The sequence below is a fragment of the Hibiscus syriacus genome, unplaced genomic scaffold (assembly GCF_006381635.1).
Source record: "Hibiscus syriacus cultivar Baekdansim isolate YM2019G1 unplaced genomic scaffold, ASM638163v2 tig00110474_pilon, whole genome shotgun sequence".
Lineage (NCBI taxonomy): Eukaryota > Viridiplantae > Streptophyta > Magnoliopsida > Malvales > Malvaceae > Hibiscus > Hibiscus syriacus.
The window spans coordinates 145,093-172,090 of record NW_024062753.1 but is presented as its reverse complement, the minus strand read 5'-3'; the positions used below and the strand labels follow the sequence as shown (position 1 = coordinate 172,090).

The 26,998-nt window shown below is 31.9% G+C and overlaps 1 long non-coding RNA gene and 2 pseudogenes across 1 annotated transcript; all 3 read left to right on the top strand.

The window, feature by feature from the left end:
* Positions 1–1,066: 1,066 nt before the first annotated feature.
* LOC120128099 lies at positions 1,067–12,951 on the top strand (annotated as a pseudogene).
* On the top strand, positions 11,079–11,701 carry LOC120128101. Its single transcript, XR_005516605.1, has 4 exons — positions 11,079–11,165; positions 11,244–11,321; positions 11,447–11,518; positions 11,601–11,701. It is a non-coding gene; the product is annotated as an uncharacterized LOC120128101 (long non-coding RNA).
* A 7,127-nt stretch (positions 12,952–20,078) lies between the features above and the next one.
* LOC120128172 lies at positions 20,079–23,536 on the top strand (annotated as a pseudogene).
* Positions 23,537–26,998: the final 3,462 nt, after the last annotated feature.

Here is a 26,998-nt window from a genome sequence, read left to right as displayed (position 1 = left end):
ATGAGTACTTTATTTTAAATTAATACATGATATATATTTTTTGTTCAAAATTTAGTGGAGGAAATGGCTGCAAAATTGGTGGAAGGAAGCATTTACACGTAAAAGAGGAAATCAGGAAACCGACAGGACCTATCTGGTATGTCATGAAAATAAGGCTTTATTATAGAAATTGACGCCTGAATTATGAATTTTCTTAAATTAATATTTTATTCTTTTACTATCTCAAATTGATATCTTTAACTGAAAAGCATACTAAAATTGGTATCTAAATTTGAAGAAAAAATAATCAAATTGATATTTGGTACTAATATGATATCTTAATAACTAATTAAATTGTGACACGTTACATTTGATAATATAATCATTCTGATCGAATTATGTCGCTTTAGCAGCCTAATTGGTTATTGAGATGTCAAACAAATATAAATATCAATTTAAGATGTTTTTCAAGTTTAGGTGCAATTTTGAGATAAGACAAAATTTATGTACCGATTTGAAAAAAATGCAAGTTCATATATCAATTTGTATAATAAACTTAAGAATAAAGGATAGTTTCCCCATATTTCTCCAAATTATCATTCATGGTCTAAATTTATTACTATATTTTAAAATATTTTAATTAAGTTCTTAAAGTATCATTATCTTATATCAATCAAATCACTTCCTCAATCTCGTTATTACTTAGAGCGATTAATATGTAATTCCATGTTTTTGGCTTCATTTATTAAAAAATATGTAAATTAAACACAAAAAATGAATTTAATAAAAAATCGATAATGTTAATAAAATTTAAAAATATTATTTTTAATCTACTAAATCTAAATTGTTTATATAATAAGTATGAATGTTATAATTTGATGCGTGTGATTTAAAAATGTTCCATATGAAAATTGAACTTGTATTTAAAATTTCAATTAACAGTTAGGTCAATAAAATGATTTAATTGATATTTTAAGTAGTTAATTAGAATATTTTTGAAGTGTGAGGACTAATTTAGAATTCGGATTGTAGATAGAGGGCGTTCTGTGGAACTAAAACTAAAGGAAAGTGGGGGGGAAAAAACAGTCACGCTCAATTGTAATCTCTGTAGTTCAAATTCCAATATTTTCATTAGTAAGATCCTCCTTTCCAATTTTCTCTTTTCAATTCGTAATAATTTGTTTTTGAGAGCTTTGATTGTGGAGTAATCTCGCGGAAGCTTAGCTTAGGAATTTTTAAAGTTCAATAGATCGATCGATTTGCGATATCGATCGATCATGTTATCGAATCATTGCGAAAACAGAACGGAAACGGCGAGGTTTGCTTGGTCTCGGCTTCCGCATTCAGACGACGGTGAACTCGACGGAGTCGGACTCTTGAGTATCACTACAAGCAATAGGAACGGCGTCGAAAGCCTTGATTATGAAGTTATTGAAAATTACGCTTATAGAGAAGAACATGTACTTTTATCAATTCATACAAATTATAAAAATTACAGTCCAATTTTCTTTTTTAAGTTATTGAAAATCTTTGTTTTTAATATGTTTGATCTGAAATTCAATTTAGGCTCAAAGAGGACAGCTTTTTGTTATATAAAAAGCGGGCGTTAAGTGGTTCTTCGCTTTGCTCATCGGAATTGGTAAGTTGTTTCTTTCTTCATTGGGGAAAAAGAAAATTTTAGTTGTTTTGCTGAATGCTGATTTTAACGTTTTTAAGATGTATTTCCTGGTGATGGATTTGAGGTGGGGACGAGTAATAGTTATTTGAGTTTCATTTTATTGATTTTAACTACTACTTGCTTAGAAAGGGTAAAAACTTTAGAATCGTATCGGTTGCTTCAGATTGTATGAGAAATAGACTATTTTACTCTGAGCGGTGAATACTACTTGACCTGCAAAATTAAGAACTTGTATGTTGTACTGCTTTAAGCGACAATTCTTATATCATTTTTGTACCATTTTTACAATATGTTATTTGGTAGTGTGGATGACATATTTTCTCTTGATTGATTTCAGGTACTGGATTAGCTGCTGTGTTTATCAATATTTCAGTTGAGAACTTTACTGGATGGAAGTTTGCCTTGATTTTTAACATAATACAGAAATCGTATCTGTCTGGTTGTCCAATTTACATCTTAATCAACTTAGCCTTGGTCTTTTCTTCTGTATATATCATCACCCAATTTGCACCTGCAGCAGCAGGATCTGGTATTCCTGAAATCAAGGGCTACTTGAATGGTAAGTTTTAAGTTTTTAATCTCTTTTGTTCCTATACTCATTGATGAGCTATTCCTAAGTGTTGTATAAGCTGACAATCCAATTCTTATCTTACCTATCAGGAGTTGATATTCACGGTATCCTTCTTTTCAGAACCTTGTTTGGAAAGGTATGATAATCTTGCCAGTATGATGTTGCAACTTGAGATTAATCATAAATCAGTTGTCACTTTATAGATCACATGACATTGTGCTTCTAATAAAAACACTTAAGACTAGATTTTTGAAACCCTATGAAATCAGCTTGGTTTTCAAGGTTTATCAACTCACAACCATGCCTTTTAATATTCCACTACAACTATTTCAGTTGCGTTCTTCTCATTGTAACTTGCAGATATTTGGAAGTATTGGTTCTGTTGGAGGTGGTCTAGCTCTGGGCAAAGAAGGTCCTCTTGTCCATACTGGTGCTTGTATTGCTTCTTTACTTGGACAAGTAAGCATTTAGTGATAGAAGTATGGTAATGCTAGGGTATAACTCAATTCAATTTTGTCTGAATATTTCATGATTTTATAACAATCAAGTGACTTTATTACTGGACTTACAAGTTGTTTTTATGGTTTATCTTACAACCATTTGTTGGTTTCAGTCTTAGAATGCAATATTAGTGTATTTTAACAACTGTATCTATGTTATTCTGCCTCCAAACTGCAAACTTTAATATTCTTAATGTTGTATGCTTGGCATCTCTTCAAGAACTAGCAATGCATGCTAAATTTTCTTTCCAACATTTATATTGACTCAGGGTGGATCCACAAAATACCATCTGAGTTCCAGGTGGCTTCAAGGTTTCAAGAGTGACCGGGATTGCCGTGATCTTGTGATTATAAGAATAACTAATTGATTGATACTTCTGGAAAGGATTTTCTCATTGTGCATGTATAGCTGTTCAAAATGAATCCTCGTAGGATGCAGTTTTACTCCCCGACTTCCAAATCATTATATTTCTGTATATGTTTCACTCTCTCTTTTGTTGTGATTCCTAATGGTTTTTGCTTTAATTGGAAGTTATATATTTTATTATGGTCTCTCAGTTTTCCTAACAATGAAGATTATATATCTCTAAATTTTCTATTTTTTTATTTATTTACGAAATGTTTAGAAAAGGTGACCTGTGGCTGTGCAGCTGGAGTTGCTGCTGCTTTTAGAGCTCCTGTTGGGGGTGTATTATTTGCATTGGAGGAGGCTACATCTTGGTAAAGAAGTTCTGTTCTTTAACTACTATTTATATATATGCACAAGCATGTTTACGTTAGGACTAAACTGTTCTAATTAATTGTCTTTTATTTCCATATGTATTCAACTCTAACCTTCATAGTATCTGAGCTTTGCTTTTGAAGGTGGAGGGAGTCAACTAATGTGGCGTGTCTTTTTCACTTCTGCGATTGTGGCTGTTGTTGTACAAGATGCTATGGGATGGTGTAAAAGTGGAAACTGTGGACATTTTGGTGATGGTGGCTTTCATATGGGATATATCAGAGTAGGATCTTCCTTATGCTCTTGTATATTAATCCCCCCCCCCCAACTTTTTTCTCAGCTTTAAGCTTACTGCTTCAAAACATTTCATTTTTCTTTTTTCTTTCATACTGTGTAGCGGTCGAGAGGACTATTCTTTTGAGGAATTATTGCCAATGGAACTTATTGGGGTTATTGGAGGTTTTCTAGGTAGAGCTTTTGCATTGAGTTTCACATCCGTTATTATCTTAATCTTAGTTTCTTATTTTTTTTAAGCAACTTTTCATTAATATTTGTTTATTCCTCTATTGAGCCCAGGAGCTTTGTTTAACCAACTTACTCTATATGTGACTCGCTGGAGACGTAATTATTTGCACAAGAAAGGGAATCGAGTTAAGGTGAGGAATTTCTGTAACTGTAGAAACTGCTTGGGTTCTTAATGAGCAATTGAGCATATCTAATGTCTATAACTACTGCTAACTCCTACTGGTTGTCTGGAAAAAATCATTGCAGATATATGAAGCGTGCCTCATCTCTGTTTTAATGTCAGTTATATCTTTTGGACTACCACTACTAAGAACCTGCATTCCATGCCCATAATCTGATCCTGGCTCTGAAATTGAGTGTCCAAGGGCTCCCGGAGTGGATGGGAATTATGTGAATGTAAGATATGCTCATATAGTTACTGTATGTATCAGCTTGATGTGCATGCTATGCCAAACTTTTCCTTTCCAGTCATGATGTTGCTTCCCTTCGATAAATGCTTTTTCTGTGCAGTTTAAATCTATATGGAGAATAATTCAAATTTGATTGTGTTTTCTGAATGCTAGAATATAGGAACCACAACTTCAAGTAACTTTGCGGTCGGTTTTGGATGAGATTTTCTCAACTTTCTATTTTCCAAGTTAGGTGCTGATTTTCTATGTTCTTACTTTTTCTCTTCTGGGATCATTTATCTCAAGAGCTATCTTTGTAATGCAATAAATATATTATTTTTCAGATGAGCAGTTATTTTGAAGAGCGGAAAAAATCTTTTGTTTTGTTTTGTTTTTTTGGTTGAAGTTTTGATTGCTAATTTACATTTCGGTTGTTTTTCCTTAATTTGATTTAATGTTATCTGCAGTTCTGCTAATTTGATTTAATGTTATCCACAGTTCTACTGCAGTAAGGACAAGGAATACAATGATCTTGCAACTATCTTCTTCAATACTCAGGTCTGAAATCTTTTGAGATACATCCTTGCCATTGAAAATCTACTGCCCTTGTAGTTTCTATTTTAACAGATTTTACATCTGTCACAGGATAATGCCATCAGGAATTTGTTTAGTGCAAAAACAATACACGAGTTCAGTGCCCAAAGCTTGTTGACATTTTTGGTTGTGCTCTGTAAACTTGTTTACTTTCTTACAAGTATACTTATAATGTATTTTAAAACCCTATTCCTTATAAGTATACAGCAAACTCAGTAGCCAACACTTTTTATCCCTGAAATCATTCATGGTCTGATTTTTTCCCCATTTTCGAATGATTTATTTCAGGTTATGTTCTATACCTTAGCCGTAGTGACATTTGGTACTGCTGTTCCAGCTGGTCAATTTGTTCCTGGAATAATGATAGGATCAACATATGGCCGTCTTGTTGGTATTTTTACTGTTAACCATTACAAGAAGCTCAATGTTGAAGAGGGAACGTAAGTAAATTGTTTGATTTACTTGTCTGGAATTTGAATAATCATTTCTATCTTCCTAGCTATTACGATTTTACTCAATTTTCTTCTAAGGAGAGCAAATAATGATTCATGAACATAGTGGAAAAAATTAATATTTTGAGTTAATAAACAGCAGAAAAATAAATCCGAAATATACTTGTTATGTGTGCATGTGTGTACAAAAGAGATTAAGTTATACAATATTCTCTGCCCATGATATGATCTATTTTCAAATTTCAATGTTAATTATATGGCGTTTCGTAATTACCTGTCTACCTTTTGTTTAGTAATTCCCAAGTTTCTCACCTTTCTTGATACATATCTCACTATTTCAATGCTAAAGTGCTTTATAATTTGGTTGATCTGCAGATACGCACTTCTAGGAGCTGCTTCATTTCTTGGGGGTTCTATGCGTATGACAGTATCTCTGTGTGTCATTATGGTTGAAATCACAAATAACTTGAAATTCTTACCTCTTATTATGCTTGTTCTTCTCATATCTAAGGTATTTATTTGAATATCGGTAGCTTTTTTTTTTATTCTCACTTGATGTAATTTAACAACTTCTCTCTTTTTCCCTACCAGGCCGTGGGTGATGTTTTCAATGAAGGTTTATATGATGAACAAGCACGATTGAGGGGCATTCCTTGCTTGAATCAAGACCCAAGTACGAGATGCGGAAAATGACTGCCCAGGAAGTCTGTGGGAACCAGAAGGTTTGTTGATTGTGTTAATTTGAGAGAAAGACGAAAATTAAAAAGAGAATTCTTCTCATTTGTGTGTATTAGCTTTGAAGAATTGGAAAAAAACTATCTAGGGAAATAATCTTACTGTTAGCCTAAAGTCAGCCAACATAATCACTAAATTTCAGAAATATGTGAACAATTATGTTCTTAAAACAGTACAACTTAGACCTGGCTCCTATGGTTTGACCCCCAAGTCCTAAACAGCCTATATTTATGCCTTCACAAGTTCTTTCACTTCCTCGCATTGTAAAGGTTTCAGATGTGGTTTCCATTTTGCAAAGCAATAAACATAACGGCTTTCCCGTAAGCTAAACTTCCATATTACTTGTTTTTTAGTTAAATATCAGCAATTTTGAAACTTGTTTAATTTCACCCTACCTAGGTGGTTGATCACACGAGAAATGGAGAACCACTTGTCATCGGAATTATGCTTCGAAGGTACAACAATGTAAATTATTTTTGCCCCTTGAAGTTTTAATCTTTATTTTGTAGAGCCTATGCACACTCGAAAGAACTAACTGCTGCATTTGTTTATAATGCAGTCACCTACTGGTACTTCTTCAATCCAGGATTGATTTCCAGCATAGTCCTTTACCCTGTCATTCCACAGGTGGATCCAGAGCAATTAGGTGAGTTGAAATTTACTGTATTTAAGATTTTATTGTGACATTCTTTCTTTTCGTTCATTTAAGCTTATGACAAAATATCCCGTTATTGACAGGCCTAATTACAGTGAATTTGCTAAACCTGTTCCTGTTTCGAGTAAAGGAATATCAATAAATGATATCTATCTTAGTTCAGAAGATTTAGAAATGTACATAGATCTTGCACCATTTCTGAATCCTTCACCGTATGTTGTACCTGAAGATATGTCATTAACAAAGGTGAGTTTTTTTATCTTAGTTCACTGTATGTGATTGTGACATCTTGTCGACTTTCGTTTGGCCGGATTACTCAGTTGGGGCTCGACAGTTTTGGCTTTATTGTACAGGGAGATGTGTCGAGCCACTGACTACAGGAGAAATGCTATCGCAGTCTTGGGCATGGTATCAATTGCCATTTTTATGTCCCGTTGTGAAGAACCCATTCGTATTTCTGCTACTCTTGAGGTAATTATAAAACTTATTTCGTGTATTAATCATTTTATATAGCGTATAAATTTTTTTTTTTGAATAGGTGGTCTACTGATAGGAGAAATCATCAGGAGCTACCTGATGATTTAGAAAAAAAATTAGGGTGCTCATCGATCGGAAGGCTGACACACAAGTATGAATTTAAATGTTTAAGAATCGATTTTAGATTATAGTTATATAATTAGATTATTATTTTGATAAAAATTATATATATTTGTTTTAGTTTGAATGGGTACTATATTTTAATGATGATGTGAGACGGTGATCCCACCTGAGTTTGAATGGGTGCAACAATGATGTTGGAAATCTATACTACAACGACGACATTCTTCTACTACTTCCAACATGAATCTTCCTCGAAATCTTCGTTATCAGCTCCTCAAGAGTTATGTTTCTCTTCAATGATATTTTAACACGCTCATTTAATACGAAAACAACGTCGGTTTCATCTTCTCGAATTTCTCCATCATAATAAATAATAGTTGAAAGTCGAACCATTCTTTGAGTTTAAAAGTGCTGTAATATTACATCTGCAAAAAAAAACTAAAACAATGTTGATTAAATAAATAATATATGAACGAAAAATATAACACAATAAAATTTTTATACATAAACGTAAATAATTTAAATAATATAATTTTATATTATTACCTGTACCACAAAAATATTTCGACGTATATTCCCGCTTTCTAATTTTACAAACACAGAAATTAATTGACAACAATTAGTATAATATTTTTTTCAAATAATCATAATAAACAATAAGTATAATAAAAAAATTTATCACAAAATTACCTTATAACGAAAACTCGCACGAACTTCTGAATTAAATATGAGAAGATTGTTGGATTGTTGTATTAATTTTTTTCTAATCAAGAGGAGATGTGAGGAGTTACCCGAGGAAAGGGTATTTATAGCCAGGAAAAAACTACAAGATGCGGTACCTGCACCGCGCCTTACATAATTATATCAGATAAAGCTAAGGTGTAACATCCTCAATACCGGGTTAGTAATTTAAGTATAAGATTTTAAAATTTCAGTGATCAAATTAAATAAATCAAAAAGTGAAGGAATTAATTAAAAGATGTTGGTGTAGGATGAATTAATAAGTGAAGGAAAAGTAAGAGGGTAAAAGGGTCATTGAGCAAATAAAAGAATAAAATAATAAATTGTGGGTATTATAATAGATGAATTGAAGAGATAAGTTTTGAGAAACTTATCTTCTTCATCTTCTTCCTCCTTCAACGAGAGACACCCCAAGCATAAGGTAAGTTTGATTTTTATGGTTATTTTCTGGAATTTTAAAGAGGGTTTTGATTCTTTGGGTGTTAATTAAGCTTAAGGAAAGCTTAATTTGTTCTAAAACAACAAGATAAATGTTTTAGAGATAGATTTTAAAAATGGGTTTTTAGATGAAATTTTGATAAGGATGAGTTTTTGAAGTTTGAATAAGATTTTTGACTTGTCAAGAAGTTAATTAAGGAATATGGAGTATTAGAATTGGATTTAGAACATGTTGAAATTTGTGTATGATTCTTACCTTTAAGAATTTGAATGAAGTATTGGAGATAATAAGGTGTGTGAATTATAGAAGTTAGTTAAAATGGTTGTAGTTGAATTAGTGGTATGAAAGGAGTTTTGTATGAGAAAATTTAGTTAAGAATAGATGATTTTCGGATTTGAACAGTAAATTTCTGGATGAAAATTTACAGATTCTACAGAGGGAATCGATACCCCTTGGGGGGGGATCGATTCCCCCTAAAATAAAAATTTAAAGTTTGGTTCATTAAGTCATTTAAGCTATTAGTATCAAATTATAAGGTTTAGGCTTTTGATAATTATCTCATAAATTATGTTCGTGTAGATATCGAGCCTAAACGAGTTCCGGAACAAGGGACAAGTAAGATTGATCGAGGGAAAGGCAAAGAAATTTAGGTGAGTGCATATGCATAGCATGAATATAGTAGTATATTCAGTTCTAGACTTGTGATAAGTCTAGATTCCATATTTTGACATATGATCACATTCCATATTATGATACATGACATGAATTCATATTATATGTATTACATGACATGAATATATGCAGAAAAAGTTATATGAGCTATGTGATAAAGGTATGTAAATGATATGCCTATGTGATAAAGGTATGGAAATAATATGTCTACACGATATGAACTACGGGAAATGTATAAGCCCATGTTATGTAGATGAGAACTATAGGTATAGTTGGTATGCCAAGAGTAGAGGGTCTACGCGGTCCTTCGGGACAAATTCTACGTGGTCCTTCGGGACATATATGTATTCTTTGGAACATGTATGAGGTCTTTTGAGACATCTACTTGATCCTTCGTATATGTATATGATTCTTAAGGAATTTCTATGTGGTCCTTATGGACAATATTATATGGCACTACGGTGCAAAATTCTACGCGGTCCTTTGGGACAAATTCTACGTGTCACTTCGGTGCAAATTTATACGAGCTGTGGTGACAGCATTTGTGCACAACCTCACAGTACTCACATACCTCGCGTTCTCAGTATTATATCATGGGCTAATGAATCTATTGAATTTATTGAATTTATTGATATGAATTCATGATGGATAATTTGATAAGATCACGGGTAAGATAAATGGTTTGAATATATGATTTCATGATATTGCATTTCATTATGACATGTTCATTATATTTTATTGTCATTATTATTATGCCTCACTAAGTCGATGACTTAGCGTGTGAGTGTTTCACACGTAGGATCAGAGAAGATAGACAAGCAAGGTTAGACATTCAGGACAACAATACTTCTACAACTATCAGATCAGAAGAACTTTAAAAAAGTATGTATTATTATGTGATAAATAGTTTGACATGTAAATAAAGTCTTTAAATTATGGGTGCTCTGATCAAGTTTTCTAATGTTTTTAACGTATTTATGTAAATATAAATATATAATAATGAACGGTGAAATTTTTACGAGTTTTTATGTATTTTTACAAAAGTTACTGTAGCAGTGAACAGTAACTGCGTTTTAAGCAAATTTTCCAGTATCTTAAAAGGGAACCGATTCCCTGCTACAGGGAATCGATACCCCCACTGTTCATCACTGTTCACTGTTCACTGTTCATACCGTATTTTACTGTTCACAAATACGTATTTTTGAACTCAAAATTTTATAACAAGCACAAGTGAACTATATATGGTCGTATTTTCTTAATATAAGTTTAAATGTTCTGATATTTTACAAGAATAAAGGATTTAAAATGTCAATGTGACATCTCGGACTCGTATTCGAATCGGGTACGGGTTGGGGTGTTACATAAGGCGCGGCCCCTGTTCCGCGCCTAATAATTGTGTTAAAGGTAAGGCGCGACCCCTGTCCTGCTATACTCCTAGGTGGCCTAATGCGCCCCCCCGGGGCTGCGCTTTACACACGTGTATACCATGTCAGCATAAAGCACGTTACAGGGGCCACATCTTTCTGCAAAGGGTGTTAGATCGAGAAATATAGTCTGAACGGTACGTGATCGAGAAATATACTGTTCAACGGTGATATATCGGGAAAATCGCCCAACTCCAATTTATTTTGTGTAGATGATGGTCGATTGAGTGTGGCCATCTATTTTGGGACACAGGAAGAAATGTCATAATATATATATATATATATATATATATATATATATATATATATATATATATATATATATATATATATATATATATAGACACACACACAATTTATCCATTTTAATAAATGATGTGCATTTAGTTCTTTTATCTGATTTATCTATTGGTATTGATTCTTGAGCAGAGCAGGGTTATAGTGTTGTGCTGCCAGAGAAACTGCAGTCTGGAAAATGGAATGTATAAAGGTAAGACTCTTCATTGCCCCTTCTCTATTCAGCTGTTGTCAAGATTTTTTCTTTTAATACTTTTGTGCCTTATCACAGATCTGCTCGCTTTCCGTTCAAGCTCGTGACAAGATATCCCAATCATCCCGATATCGGTACATTGCATGATAATTTTGTGTAAGCATCATCATTTTCCAGGCTGAACCAGGTTCAAATTCGATAGTCTGTAGTTTTGTTGCCATGCATCTATTCTTTATTGTTGATTTCATATTAAAGTACTTTGGATGGTTTCTTCACTTTAGACGTGCGGTTGATACCTTCCGAGATTACAAATATCTCGGTACAAGAATCGGAGACGATGGTAACGTTGGAGGGTAAGTTTTCTATTGCCAAAATGAGTTTCACAGTGATGGTTGTCAAAGTTCATTAGTTTAACTTTGATATTTTTCATTCAAGTTACAAGTGGATGACATATGGAGAAGCTGGAACAGCTCGGGCAGCCATAGGTTCTGGCCTAATATATCATGGAATACCAAAGGTGAGGATTTCAGCTATAACTTTACCGCCCGTGTAACATACCCGATTTTAGTTGCTAGATTGTTCCTCATGTGGCATGTTATTCTACTGGTACTTCTTCAATCCAGGATTGATTTCCAGCATAGTCCTTTACCCTGTCATTCCACAGGTGGATCCAGAGCAATTAGGTGAGTTGAAATTTACTGTATTTAAGATTTTATTGTGACATTCTTTCTTTTCGTTCATTTAAGCTTATGACAAAATATCCCGTTATTGACAGGCCTAATTACAGTGAATTTGCTAAACCTGTTTCGAGTAAAGGAATATCAATAAATGATATCTATCTTAGTTCAGAAGATTTAGAAATGTACATAGATCTTGCACCATTTCTGAATCCTTCACCGTATGTTGTACCTGAAGATATGTCATTAACAAAGGTGAGTTTTTTTTTTTTTTTTTATCTCAGGTAATCGTGTTTGTTTCCTACGGTCTATGCTTCTTGTATCTTATAAAGTTTCAATGTTTGTGGTGATATAGGTCTACAATCTTTTCCGACAACTGGGATTGAGACACATATTTGTTGTTCCTCGTGCATCTCGAGTGATCGGTGTGATCACTAGAAAGGATCTGCTGATTGAGGAGGTATATCAAGCTGCATCACATTTTTCTTATGATCTAAACTTGGACCGCAATAATTGAACTTTGATCTTTCCCATTGCAGGGAGCCGAGTATTCAACTACTACGGAGCTCCAGTCTACAAGTGTAAGGTCTCTATGCTTCTTTACTTCTGTTTATTGATATAATTTATGCCATAATGATACAATTTCAGCAACAACGGATTCTAAGAAAAGAGATTGTTCTTTCAAGTGGTTGTCTCATAGGAGTCGAGCGAAAAAATAACATGAATATAGTACGAATACATGAATGCGTTAGTAATTTATATAAGATGAATAACTAATGTATCGAATTTCATATACATAATACCTCAATGACTGACCAACGTAGGTAAGTACATACATGTGTATTTATGTGTATATATATATTTGGGTATGGCAGTGGTCAGAGGCATGAGAGATCGGCGGCAGAGAATGGTGCGGATTTAGATCGGCCACTTCTGAATGGTCTTTTGGTTCAACATCAAAGGTGAAGGTCATATTCCTGCTTCATTCTTCTGTTCTATTTTGGTTCTACCATCTGTGATTCTGTTTCCCTTTTGATCAAATTCTTAATTTTTCTACATGAATTTATCTATGAATCTCATTAACTAATATTTTGTATCACATTTGTTAATGAAAAACTTATATATAGGAATGTTCAACCGATATTATGTATATACTTTTTATTATTTAAATTATTCGAGTTATTTAAATGTTGATTTGATTTGTACAATTTAAATGAGAAAAGTTATTTAACAAAAATTATTTATTCAATTCAATAACTCCTATACTTCCAAACTTTAAAATTAAAAACTATTTTTATGAATTTGAATCTAATTTTACGAGCGTGTATTAATATAAGAGAACTAGTCTGAGATACTAAAATAGGAGCAAATCAGTAAAAAAAACAAATAAACGTTAATTGATGAGGTGATATTAATTCAACTTTTAAAAAATTCTAAAAATATATATCAATTTTATTAGAAAATAGAAGACCGATTAAAATAAAATAATATAAAACCTAAATATGTAAAAAGTATAAAATTAAATAGATAAATATATCAAAGTACATCCAGGTCATGTGTAGTGAGAATCAAGAGAGTATAATATATATAAAAACCAGGTACAATACGTGCAACCTGTAATTCTCTTTAATACTATTTGGAAAATATTATTATAAAAAATAGTGGTTGAATTTTAATTTGCTAAAAGTTCAAATCCCAATAATCTCTAGTACAGAGATCAATGAATCTGTAAATTAAAATTTTATGATACAAATAATCATGTTTGTGTAAATTTCACACAACTTGCCTTTAAAAAAGTAATTTTTAAATATTTAAAGTTAGTATAATAAATATATATAATAATAAAAAATTACATTCCGAGGACCGACTCAAAGCACATCCAGCTCATGTGTAGTGAGGATCAAGAGATATAATATATAAAAACCATGTACAGTATGTGCAATTTGTAATTTTCTTTAATATTTCGCAATAATAGTATAAAAAAGTATACTCGTTCATTTTGATTTGCTGAAAGTTCATATTTCAAAAATGTATATTCAATTTTAGTTTCCCATATATATTTTATAATCGAAGTATTATTGGATAAACTTTTTAGATTTATAATTTTTTTTTATAAAGAGACATAAATCAAAATTGATGTATTGAGAATAAATGAGTTCTTGAAATAAAGGTGTTTTTTGGATTTATAATTTTTTGTTTTTGACAAATTTTTTAATTAAAAAAAACTATGAACATGTATAATAAGAAAACGTAGACTTTAAAATCTATTTTTTCATTAAGTTTTTTTTAAAAATGTGTCATAATCCAATTTCTTGAAAATATATAATTTTAAAAACTTTAGTGCATCAAAATATAAATAATAAAATTATATAATAACCGTCTTGAGAAGCAAGTCAACGCTGCCGATAGTAGAAGTAATGGAAACACAATAATAATGAATGGGACAAATCTTTGATTCGAATATGGATAAAATCTTCTACTATTATTTATATGTGCAACTTGTATTTTTCTTTAATATTTTACAATAATAGCATAAGATTCAAAAAGACCACTCATCAATTTGTATTCAAAACATCATGGGCTAGTCATCCATGTGTATTAAAAGAAATCATGGGTTAGTCATAGAATATAAAAATTTTAAAATCATAAAAATGGGAGGAATATTTAAAAATGGAAAACCCCAAAATATTCTTCAAAGTTTTAAATTTAATTTTCTATTTTTATTTTCAAAATGTTAATCCTCTACCGTTAATAGATATAGGTTATATATATATATATATTCCAAAATTCAAATTTAATATAACAAATATACATAATAATAATAATAATAATAATGATAAACTACACTAGGTACTGATAAATTTTAAGGGTATACATTTATATCACTAAACTTTCAATTGTTTTAATTAAAATGTTGGAATTTAGTTTTGGCTTCTATATCATTGGATTGTTAAATTTTCACGGCGTAATGACATGGTCAAATGATATTATTTTGGTGTGACTCTTGATATTCAAAATGATATCGTTTTGAGCACTGAACTTTTTCGATCGTTGCTAGCAACCAATCACCACCCAGAAGTGGTTGTCATTAGCGACATTATCGATATTAAAATGTTCATATTTCATTCATTTTTCTTCTCCTAAGATTTATTTTTCATGAAACTCATTCAAAATCATCGGAATTAAACAAAAAATCTATCATTTTTAAGGGTTTGGGGGGTTTTCACAAATTTGAGGGATTTATGGTGTTTGTTAAAAAATTCGAATGGTGAGAAGCGTTGTATTGAGAAGATGAACAACATATATCAAAATTAACTTTATCAAAGGATATCATAGTATTAGCACACTAAATCTCTGGAAGAATTTTCATCGATTATGAGTGGGTTTGTGAAAAATCAATCCAATGAGAAGACAGAGGAGTGAAATGTGAATACTTTTATATTGATATTGTCGTAAATGACAACCGATGACAAGTAACGATTGGTTGCTAATGACAATTGAAAAATGTCGGAAATTGAATCTTTTTAAAGTTTTGTGAAAAAAACGATATAACCTAAAGTTCATTGCCAAAAATGACCTCGTTTTGAGCATCAATAACACACCAAGAGGATATTGTTTTGTCCATATCATCACCAATGATATAATTGAAGTTAAAACCAAAGTTTAGTGCTATAACTGGAACAATTGAAAGTTCAATGGTGCAAACGACATATCGTCAAAAGTACAATGGTATATAGTGTTATTATTATTACTATTAATTTCACACGCCGGTGCACGTCATTGTTGAACCAAAAATAAAATTAGAAAGAAACAAAGCACATAAATCACGTGTTAATATATTGTATCAAAATATTCGAAGTAATATAATAAATATGCATATAATAACAAAATTGCATGCCGAGGCACGTCCCTATTGAACCAAAAATATAAAGAAAAAAATTAAAGCACATCCAGATCATGTGCAATGAGAATCAACACAATATAATATGTACAAGTAATGAGAATTATATTTATGGAGCATTAAAATATTCAAATAATATATCCTAAGCTGAATCGATTTTACAAAACTATTTTTTAAGATTTCGAAACGAGTTTTTAGAGTTAAAGAATAGGGGAAATTATATCACTGATAGTCAAAGACTTTTTCAAAATATTAATAAATTTGGATTCCCAAACAAGATGGAAATCCGCAATAATTGATACAAAACAAGACTCGAATTTAAAATTTTAATTTCAAAATAATTAATTAATATAAGACATTTTAAATACATAAAAACATTTGTTTATCATTCTTATAACACGTGATTCTCTGTCGATAGCCATATATAATGTTGGAATTTATGTGTATATGTGATGTGTTGTTAGAATCTGATTTGTAGCTGCAAAATGCCAAACCTTTTACACAAACTGGACAAAACTATGTCTTAATTCGTTTTAAATATCATTTTCAGAATATAAAATAAAATATTAGCTTAAATAATTCACCTACCGTTTTGAATTTTCTAGGCTGCATCCCATAAACAGGGAGGACTTCGATGACATTTCCCTCAATAAAAATATTTTTTTTATAAATTATTGTTGTTAAAATTGGATGGGATCAGTTAGTTGAATATATTAAATTTCTAATCAATAATTGGGTCATCTCAATTAATGACATTAAATCAACTATCAACGACAAAAGTCTCGAGGGGTCATGCCCTCTATTTTTTTTAAAGTACACTGACGGTTTAAATTATAAAACACTATTTTATTGAATCATCTTACTATTAAAATTTATAAAATAATTTATTAATTATATGACATTATTTTTGTTGAGTTCATTGACTGTTAAAAGTTATAAAACAGTCATACGATTATTCAAATGTTCTAAACTTATCATTTTCTGTTAAAAATTGACGATCGTATAAGCTGAACATTAATATGTTGACCAAGATATGATAAAATCACATTTTAATGATGTCTACTGGCATCGTTGTTGCTTTCAAGCACTGTCTTGACGACATAATATAAACGAAGAGTCGATCTATAAAATACAACTCAAACGGTTATGAGATTATAATTTATCATATCTCAGTCAAGAGGTTAACATCTAGCTCAGATGACCGTCATTTTTTCACGGAAAAAAAAAATGACGAGTTTGGAACATGTGAATAGTTGACTGACAATTTTATAACTTTTAATAGTCATCAGACTTAACAAACCAACACCCTATAGTCGATGGGTCATTTTTGTAACTCTTAATAGTTAAGGGACTCAATAAAACAACATTATGTAGTCGGGGGATCATTTATGTACTTTACACTCTTTTTAATAATCTGTGATGATTATAAGTATTTGTTCATAATATTTCTTAATCATTTGATAACACACTACTCAAACTTAAGACCTTAACATAAAACAACACTCTCTTAAATTATTGAAATCACTTAATAAATTACATGTGGTCTAACATTTAAGTTAAATGAATATTAAAATTTATGTAAATATAAATATTAAACAAATAAAAGCTTATCTTTTATTTTTTAAATTTAAATACATAAAATTTCTTATATTGTGAGCATAGACAGAATTGTTATAATGCAACAAATGATAACAGAAAAAAATTAAAAAGACAATTGAATCAAGTAAAACAACCAAATTTTTTTTATGAATTTTAGTATTTCAGGATAAACTATATTGATGGTCACTGGATTTTTATGGCATTTTGATTTTGGTTATTAAACTTTTAAACATCATTAAACTTTTAATCTATTCTCATTGCAGACCGAATTTCTCATTAAACAATTTCTCATTGCATGATAAACTTTTAATCCAAATTTTATTTTTATGAAGTTTAGTATTTCAGGATATAAGGGCGGGTCGTAATAAAATCGGGATTTAACTCTTAAAATTCTAGGAATTTAATATTTTTTTCTTAAAAAAATCAATTAAATTTTCATTTAAATTAAATTTATAAAAAAATTAATTCAATCTAAAAAAATTAAATAAACCTCAAGATTTTTTAAAATCTTCCATGGGTAACACACCTCTATGCAGACCGAACTCTTGTTTTGACCCAAAGGGTGCCCATGAAGACGGCAGCAGTTACTAGACAGTAATTATAATAGGCTGCTTCGTGTAAACACATTATTTATTAGGAAAAGGATGGCATTCACGTGTGAAAATTTCCAAACAAACCCGAACGCGTCTTTGCAACAAATGGGTAAACTATTCGTTTTGTCTCTCAACTCTTAGATAATTTTCACTTCGGTCACCACAGTTTTAGCATTTACATTACAGTTATTAAACTTTAATTTATTTTTATTACAGTCAATGTCATTAAGAAAAACTGGTTGCCACACTAAAGACTTTCCCTCAAAAGACACCCTGATTTTCAAATTAACATCCATTATAAAGGTCAATTTCTTGATGCATTAAATGTTCATCCGTCAATTCTAATAACGAGAAGGCTCCATTTGACCAAAAAATTAACACACTTTAATTTCAAGTTGATTTGATGGTTAACTGTGACAAATAAAAAAGTTTTAGGTTTTAGATTTTATTGTATAATCGCCTTATTTCTGTTGTCATTTAGTTGTTTCTTTGATAAAAAAAAATCACCAAAACTACTCATCTTCTTCTTATTCTCTTTCTTTCATCCAGCTCAAACACGTTTGAAAAATCTTTCAATCTCATCAAATCCCGATTGAAACTAACAACTATAATTTTCTAATATGCCATTGTTAATTGACGAATCATCTTGAAATTGAACTATGTCAATCTTTTGACCAAATGAATCCTTCTTACCTTTGAGATTGACTAATGACCGCTTCATTCATCGTAAATTTGATAGTTTCCGACAACTACAAATTTGAAATCTTAGGTTTTTTTTTCCTGAAAAGATACCTTGACGTGCCGTGTCAATTTTTCTTTACGATAATGGTGGTAATAAAAATGAATTTAAAGTTTGACAATTGTAATGCAAGTATTAAAAATTTAATGATCAAAATGAACGTATCTTAAGATTTTAGACACTACTAGTGTAGTTTACCCATAATAATATGATAAATTAGCAAGTAAAATATTTTAATTCCACAATGTTTAAATATTGTGAATCTTAAATTCTAAATTACTATTATTATTATTTTTATTTTTTAAAAATTAATTATATATATCATATACCAATTTTCTTTTTACAGTTGTCACTACGTATGTATTTAAAAGAGCAACGTCGGAAATGTTAAGACACCTATTTTAAATGAAAATTTCTTTATACATCTAAAATTAATTTTAGATATAATTTAAACACTAATTTTTTCATTAAACCCTACTCAACTCCAGTGATAGTGTATAGAATAATTTTAATATTATAATTATAAGATGTTGTTTTGTTGAGTCCCCAAACTATTAAAAGTTACAAAATGATTCTCTAACCATAAGACACAATTTTGTTGAGTACCTCAATTATTAAAAATTACAAAATGATCATTAGGATATGATAAAATTTGATCTCATAATCGTCTTAGCTGTATTTTATGGATCGAGCATTTGTTTACCTTATGCCATTGAGCCAGTGATTGAAATATTATGTTGTCGAGCCAGTGCTTGAAAGCAACGGCGGTACAGGTAGACATTATTAAAATATAATTTTATCATATTTTGATCAGTAAATTAGCATCTAATTCATATGATGGTTAAATTTTTAACAAAAAATGATAAATTTGGAGCATATGAATAGTCGAGTGACCATTTTGTAACTTTTAATAGTCAATGAACTTAACAAAGCAATGTTTTATAGTCGAAGAATCATTTTGTAACTTTTAATAGTTCTTCCTTTTAATAGTCGAAGAACTTAACAAAATAATACTCTATAATCTAGTACCATTTATTTATTTTACCCTATTATTTAATACTTTTAACTTTTCAAACATATTAAGAATCTGACGTATATCTTATTTTAAAATCTTAAAATATTAGTTAAAAATACCTAACAATTTATTAATCCCACTCGTGTAATACGTGATTTGTAATTTCCTTCAACTCTTTGTAAGGTTGTAAATAAGTTAGGCGCATACGTCCTATAAAGTTCATCAACTAAACCCAATAAATTACGTCAGGTGCTTAGAATATTTTAACTAAATCCTATGAATGCTGACTTTATTCTTTGCCTACAAATAGCTTGGCCTTTTCCCCTTTTACATTCATTGCTTAAGATCTTGTTTTCCTCAGTGGCGGTGGGAGTGTAGCTTTGTGAAGAAAATAACAGAGGATTCGCGATGGCAAACTCAAACGGTGGAGCCATGGTGGAACTGAAAGGAAACATGAAGAGGACGGTCACAGGAAAAGTGGTTTTGATGAAGAAGAATCTGACGGACTTGAATGATCCGGGAGCTTCTTTGCTTGACCGAGTCGGCGAGCTCCTTCACCACCGTGTTTCACTGCAGCTCATCAGCGCTACTGTTGTTGACTTTGGTTCGTATCTTTCTTTTCTTGTTTTTTTTTTCCTTTTAGGTTTTCGCGGGTTAATTGTATTAGATGTCGTCGGATTAGGATTTAAATTTCAAACTATAATTTGTTCTCAGCTAATTGGAAAAGAGGGAAGCTTGGAATGCCGGCGTATTTGGAGGATTGGGTGGGTACATTGACACCAATAACTGCAAAAGATGCGACGTTTTCGGTCACATTCGATTGGGATGTTGAGATCATGGGTGTTCCAGGTGCTTTCATCGTAAGAAACAATCATCAAAGTCAGTTCTATCTCAAGAACGTCACCTTGTATGATTATCCCGGTCATGCCTGGGTACATTTTGATTGCAATTCATGGGTGTATCCTACGACTCGGTACAACTATAATCGTATCTTCTTCGCCAACAAGGTAACTTTGAAGTTCCGAGTTCAAATCGAATTAATACTAAGAAATGGGACAAGTGGATTCACTAACCGATGTTATGGTTATATTTTGGTTTTAGAATTACCTTCCATCTGAAACACCTGAAGCCTTACGCGACTACAGAAAGGAAGAACTTGAAAATCTTAGAGGAATTGGACGAACAGGAGAGCTCAAAGAATGGGATAGAGTATATGATTATGCTTACTACAATGACTTGGGAATGCCGGAACTGGGGAAGAAATTCGCACGTCCAGTGCTCGGTGGATCGGCTGAGTATCCGTATCCGAGAAGAGGGAAAACTGGTCGTGCACCAAACAGAAAAGGTTAGAACTCTCACTTATGAATTTCATTACTTTACCTAACTTCAAACAAATCTCTCAACTTAATGAAAACTAATAAATATGGAAAATGTGTGACTAACAGATCCTAACACGGAGAGCAGATTGGGTGGATTAGACCTGATCCTCCTAAACATTTACGTTCAACGAGATGAACGGTTCAGCACTGTAAAATTCTGGGATTTCCTTGCTTATTTTCTGTGTCTCCGACGATGGGCACAGTAATAGACGACCGCAACATATTTCATTTCGACTCCATTCAAGACGTATTTGATATGTATGAAGGTCATATAAAACTACCTAGCAATGACACTTTAAAGGGAATAAGGGATGCAATCCCCTGGACGCTTGTCAAGGAACTTCTTCGTAATGATGGTGAAAAATTAATGAAGTTCCCAGTGCCTGCTGTGATCAAAGGTATATGATAAAACTTTTCCATCTTCATCCGCAGGAGACGGTGTCACACGATGTTAATGTTGTTATTTTATTGGTTTCAGAGGATAAGAATGCTTGGAGGACGGATGAAGAGTTTGCTCGAGAAACTCTTGCCGGTCTCAACCCGATTATCATCAGTCGGCTTCGGGTAGATATAGCTCTCACATTAATGTTCTTTTGGTCACTTGGTTGGATAATTCACAATAATTCATCATGTTTGTAGGAATTTCCCCCAACCAGCAAGCTTGATCCTGAAATATATGGGAACCAGCATAGTAGCATTAGAGAGGATGACATTAAGCATAATTTGAATGGATTAAGTGTGAAAGAGGTAGTATTTCAACACCATTTGCTTATGCTGGTGTTATCACATTGTAGCAAATATCAGATTACTAATCGTTTTCTTTTTTGTTGTTTTCTTTGTTCTTATTTGATTCAGGTTCTAGATAAGAACAGATTGTTCATATTGGATCATCATGACGCATTGATGACATACCTGCGGAGGGTCAATTCGACTAGCTCAAGGATTTACGCCACTCGAACCCTTTTCTTTTTGCAAGACGATGGCACGCTGAAGCCGTTGGCAATCGAGATGAGCTTGCCGCATCCGCAAGGAGACAAACATGGTGCAGTCAGCAAGGTCTTCACTCCGGCAGAGCGCGGTGTTGAAGGTTCCATCTGGCAGTTGGCCAAAGCTTATGTTGGGGTGAACGATTCGGGATACCATCAGCTCATTTCTCATTGGTATGACTGCTGAAATGCCGATGTCTCCATAAATAGCAAACTGACTGAAAACATTGACTATCATTTACAATGATTGAACATGTTCTTTTGCAGGTTAAACACACATGCAGTTGTTGAACATTTGTGATCGCTACTAATCGACAATTGAGTGTGATTCACCCGATATATAAGCTTTTGCATCCTCACTTCCGTGACACGATGAACATTAATGCCCTGGCTCGTATGCTCCTCATCAATGCTAATGGGATAGTTGAGTTAACTGTGTATCCAAGAAATTTCGCACTCGAAATGTCGTCTGCCATTTACAGGGGTTGGAATTTTACCGAGCAGGCTCTCCCTGCTGTTTGCTTAAGAGGTAAGCCATGCATGACCCGAATTTTGATTTATTTGGTGTAATTAACCCTTTTACTTTTACCGAAATGAAAATTTATTTGATCGTGTCATTTTTTAATCATCCATTGCAGAGGAATGGCTGTTAAGGACTCAGGGTCTCCCAATGGCATTAGCCTCTTGTTAAAGGATTACCCTTTTGCAGTTGATGGGTTATAAATCTGGTCAGCCATTGAAACATGGGTCACGGATTACTGCTGTTGCTACTACGCATCAGATCAAGCAGTGCAAAAGGACATCGAACTCCAATCATGGTGGGAGGAGATTCGAAAGAAAGGCCACGGTGACTTGAAAGACCAACCGTGGTGGCCCCAGATAGCACAATACACGATCTGGTTCAAACATGCACGACCCATATATGGATAGCTTTAGCTTTCCATGCAGCAGTCAATTTCGGTCAATACCCTTATGCTGGTTTCCTCCCTAACAGACCGACAGTCAGTCGTTGCTTCATGCCAGAAGCGGGCAGCAAAGAATACGCCGAGCTTGAGAAAAACCCTGACCTGGCCTTACTTAAAACGATCACCCCACAGGACCAAACGATGATCGGTGTGTCGCTCATTGAGATATTGTCTCGGCATTCAGCCGATGAGATATACCTTGGGCAAAGGGAATCGGATGAGTGGACTTCGGATGAAAAAGCATTAGCTGCATTTCAAGAATTTAGGAAGAAGCTACTCGAAATCGAAAAGAACATTGAGATCAGAAACAATGACAGGAACTTGAAGAACCGAACTGGACCAGTGAAGATGCCATACACGTTTCTAGATCCTAATACCTTGGGTAAAAGTGGAGAGGGACTCACTGGGATTGGTATCCCTAACAGTATCTCAATCTAGGTTCTTTGTTGCATTACGAGAAAATGTAGGTTGCTTGTGCCACAAGCGAGTCTTTGTCTCTGCTTGCTTTGATGTAATCTCCTCCCTCTATAATAAAAATTATGGGAAGAGAACTTTGCTTAGTCCAATCCCAACTATTTGGAATCTTATAATAATGGGATGAGAACTTATAATAATTAGCTATATTCGCGATTTGATTTTTAATTTTATTAATAAATTTTCACTCTTCTTTTCAGTGTATAATTTTATAATATATACGTGTACGTATTGTTAGAATCTGATTTGCTACTGCAAAATGTCAACATCTATACACAAATTGGACAAAACTATGTCTTAATTAGCATAAAAAATTTGAGAATCATTTCAATATACTAAATTAAATAATAGCATAAAAAATTTAACTACCATTTTTTAAATTAAATTAAATAATAGAATAAAAAATTACCTACCATTTTTTTTTAAAAAAAAATTGTAGTTTGCATCCCTTAAATAGGGAGTTCTCCAATCCTATTTTAATCAGAGATGGATAGAGGGGCTAAGGCAGTTGTCCTTTGAAAATTTAATATTATCATATATTTTAGATTTTTTCTTTGTATTTTCTATTGATAATTATTTTCATCCCTAGAATATTATAAGATCACTCCTCTTAAAATTGTGGAGGTTGAGTCCTAATGTAAAATCATAAGTTCATCCCTGATTTCAGATAATTGCTTGTCTAAGTAAAATTATATATTTTCAATTTTTAATAAATTATTATTATTAAAATCAGATCAGTTATATTAATTAAATCTATTGATTTAACAATTAATAATTTATAAAAAAAAATTAGAGACGACAATTAATAGTTGTATTGTTGATTTGTTAATAAATCATCAAAGATGATCATGTTTTTAGTCGAATTTTCAGTCCACACGAACATAATCCTAAAATTAACTCTTCTTGTATTCCACTTGATCAAATGTTTCTGCAGAAATTTTGGGGTCAGCTCTTTGCCTCTGCGGCCCGTGCTTTGGTTTAAATTTTCTTTGTCATAATTGTCTGTATCGTGTTTCATTTATCAGTCTGCTAGAAGCCATTTTTGGATTGTTCGTGTAACATACAGTTTCCGTATACATTTCTATATACCAATCTAAGATATTATATAATGTTTACAAATTAATCTTTTTTTAAAAATCAGTAAATTTTTTTTTCTTTCTAAAATCATTAAATTATATCAAAGAACCATAAAATATTTCACTTTCACTAAAATACCATATAATAAACTATCATTCATAAATAGTGTTAAGCAGTATCATCCATTTAAAGTCAGATAAAACATTTCGAGTTCTAAGTATCAATCCATATAATATACATGACAACTAACATTATCAATATTAAAAAAATGTCATGTTGAATATGGAGCAAACCTGATTCTTCAAAAAGTTGATGCTGGTCTAGCTTCTTACTCTATGTGTTTACTTTTACCTACATATGAAAATCATCACGCGCTAAGTATACACTTAGTGAGACATTAAGTACTATAAATAAAAATAAAACAAAAAATAATACATATTTATCAAATGTCACATAAGTATAAAATATAAGAACATCATATAAAAGATTATTTATGATTCTATGATTATTCATGAAACGTTTCAAGTCAAATCAGGTATCTTAATTAAAACTTTGCTTCCAATTCAAATCAATCACACTATTTCATTTCCTTAACATTTCAATAAGCATTTCATTTTATTCACTTCATAGCCCAAAGCAAATCAATGAGAATGCAAGGTATGCGAGTCAATCGAGCATACACTTATAATGCACAAGTATTGTAGAACACAGTATCAATGTGCCACTTATAAGGAATACATCACACTATCATCACATATGTGCAGGTACCAACGTCACTTAGACGTCAAACTCATGCCATAAAATGTATTCTCGATACTTTAGCACCACCGTCACACAGACATCAGATTACGTGCTAAGTAACAGCGCACCACCATCACAAAGACGTCAGGTTACGTGCTAAGTACTAGCGCACCACCGTCACATGCGCGACGTCAAGTAGCGTGTTAGAAATATAATGCAGCTACTAGTGGCACCACAGTCACATGCATGACGTCAGGTAACGTGCAAGTATCATATAATGCTCAAACTCTATGGCATGCCAATTATACCTATGACTCTCAATGCATTTACAATGGGCATATCCATCATTCCATATATCTTTAACTATAATTCAGAGTCTTTTTCAAAATCAACAAGATCAAGTATAATTTAACAGTATAAAATGCAGTGGGCAGTTCATACCCGAAATCATTCAAAGAAATCATTTAGCAAAATAATGTAAAATATATAATAACATGATTTGAAATCAATTTCTTATCAACCCATTTGAGGTTGACTAATCACAAGTCTTCCTAATCATACTTATAAAAATATAGTAAAAATGCACTAACCTGATAATGCCTCACTAAAAATCCTATTATCGATATTCCTTTGTTCTTGAACGTTTTCCTTTGATTTTGATTCGCTTTGAACTTGCTTTTTATCACGATTTACACAAGTATTATTTACCTATCATAAACAATCTCAAAGCATAAATTAGTATCCTACTAGCATAGGCACAACTTAATAATAAAATTTATAAAAATTCTACCGATACTTATTTGATTCTAAATTCATTTTAAAACGTCCAAATTAACTGAAATATTTTAAAATATAACTTCAATCCTCCAAATACTCATATCAACTAATAATTAAACTAACCACTTCAAATTGCACCATTTAACCATTAAAATGAATTCTTTGAAAATTCATCTCAAAATTTCCAATTTATTGAAAATGGTCCCTTGCCATTTAAATCTTCAAATCCAAGCATCAAACAATTAAAATTCAACATTCTAATCACACATTTAAACATTACTCTTCAACTCTATGCTAATTTCCATTTCAAACCCATATTTCTTACTTTTTACAATTTGGTCCTTAAACCTTTATAAGCTTCCAAATTGATCCAAACAACTTTCTAAATCTTGCAAAATCATTCATTCATCATGTCTAACCTCAAAATAAATTTTCCAAAATTTTTTCCTAATATCTTCCTCATGGTCGAATATGAAAGGTCACCTAAGGCTTGATTTCCAACTTGATTCAAGCATGAATTCAACTTTCAATCATCTAAAATCAATTCCATATCAATATCAATTCAAACAACCAATCTCCATAAAACCCTAAGTTGGCCAAAATTTAGTACTTGAATTTCCAAGTAGTTTCAATCATCATACAAGCATGAAAATGATCCTCCAACATCAACTACACCATAATCAAGCCATAGTTAATCAAAACCTAACATCCTCTTCATCCATCAAATTCAAGAATTCAATGTTCTAGCATGAAAAACTTTAACTAATGGTACCAAATGATAGAGAATTTGATGGAGATCAACTTTGTATTTCATGTTTTCATCCAAATTCCTAAGAAATTAGCTTGAAAACCAAAAAGAAAGTTTCTCCTTTCCTGAAGCTCACGGCCAAGAGAGAAAAAGATGAACAAA